We start from the raw sequence: 1,896 nt of genomic DNA, 5'->3' as shown, positions 1-1,896 counted from the left end.
GGAATGTATTCTGTTTACCTTCTCACACTGACCTCCTACCCTTGTGTAAAGACCTAAACTATCAGATTCCTCTATCACAGATAGTGTCAGCTGTTGGAGTAGCCTAATTAATAAAATAGGAAGGGGTAACAATGCTTGCCAGGATATCAGGAGTTGGCAGGTTAGAATTCCCAGAACCTCACTGCCTTTTCAACACGGCAACATCTTGTAGCTCACCCGGCTGATGGGGTCTGCCAAGGTGGACTAACCGCAGCTGGCAGTGAGCCAGCACCTGGAAGCTGGTTTTGCCTCCGCTATCTAAGCTTGGTGTCTAAAACGTGAGATGTAAAGAAGAACCTGAAATTCAAAGGTTAGTAATTAATAGCTAAGGATAATGGCAAACCTGCTGCAGCTCTCCTCTGAGTAACTGAGCTGCAATATACCCCAAAGCAGTGCCCATTTGGAAGTAAAGAATTTTAAAGTACATTTACTATGAACGCTAATGGGAGTGACAAGGAAAGGTCAGGTTATCTAGGTAAACAAAGAAATGCAACTTCTTTACTGGGTCTGTGGATGTGTGTACTTGTAAAATTTTGGGAGAAGGGGGAAAAGTAATGTGGAAAAAAACGGAAGTCGGTTGGGACTGTTCTTGCAACAGCATTCTGGAGTGTTCCTGCTGCAGCCACACTTGGCTTGGAGAGCTTAGATCCCGATACTTGACAGTTACATGCTCACTGACATGCTGCCAAAGGGAATCCCTAATCCATATCCTGAAAAGCTGTCTGCAGCCTAGAGTCTGCAAGCCATATTGATAAATCCTAGTGATAGAAGTTGCAAGTCGATAACTTCTTTCGGCAGTTCAGAGTAGATGGATTTTCACTTGAGTACGTAACCCAAGGTGATGCTGTTCTGGCCAAACTTAAGCACTCAGTGGGGAATTGCAGCCCTTAAGGCTGAGAACGGAAAGTTGCTGCTGCACCTTTAACCCAATAGAGAAGAGATTCCCCCAGAACAGTGTGGGAAAGTCACGTTGCTCACCCACACAAGGGACTCCAAACCTGAAAACCAAAACCCAAAGTAACAAAGGGATTCCCACAATGTTGTGAGTCATGAGAGGGCCAGGGCAGGTCCCTCAAGCATGCAGGCCCAGGAAACAACTCCACTGTCTTAATTCAATGGCAAGTCAGTCCCTGCATCCATTATTCCTATTGGTGGTGTGCTGCAGCCCCAAATTCTTCACAGATAACGAAGCCAATAAGTTAAGCAACAAAGCAAGGCCATACTTATTTTTTCATGGTACGGCTACATGTGCCTCCACAGCTGTCCAGGAAAACTCCAGGAAACCAGCTTCAAAACTCCGTCTTTCTCTCCAAGTCCTCCCCTTCTGTAATTATTTATGATGTGCTTGGTTTAGCTCACCTTTTTAATGTGTATTGATTGATCCCAAACAACTGTTACTGTCTGTGCTCATGAAAAGTCTAAGTAAGAGGAGTGGAAGCCTATTCCAGAAACAGTGTCCAGACATACTTGAAACTTTTTCAGGTTGTCTTTATCCACACACTGCTTTTTTGCTTCTATTTATTTTTTCCTTAGACTAGTACCCTCCTCAGGTTACTTTTAGTTTTGTATTGTTACTACAGAGGATTCCTAACCAGGATTTGGTGGATTTCCAAAACAGGATTTCCTGATTGAGAACCTCTTACAGCAGTTTTAAATTTTTTTTTTTTTTTTTAAAAATTAGCTGACAATGTGATTTCAGCTTAGTCTTCCTAAACTGGCTTTTAAATGTTTTAAAATTTTAACTGCTTAAAAGCATGAGGATAATACTTGTAACACTTCATAAATCACAAGCCTTAGCTGTTGTATACTGGTTTGTTTTACTCAAGTTTTTTTTTTTCATTTGTGGGTTATTAGTAG

This window comes from Buceros rhinoceros, unplaced genomic scaffold (genome assembly GCF_000710305.1).
Source record: "Buceros rhinoceros silvestris isolate BGI_N320 unplaced genomic scaffold, ASM71030v1 scaffold38175, whole genome shotgun sequence".
Classification (NCBI taxonomy): domain Eukaryota; kingdom Metazoa; phylum Chordata; class Aves; order Bucerotiformes; family Bucerotidae; genus Buceros; species Buceros rhinoceros.
The sequence above is the reverse complement of the archived record's forward strand: the minus strand, read 5'-3'. Positions refer to the sequence as shown.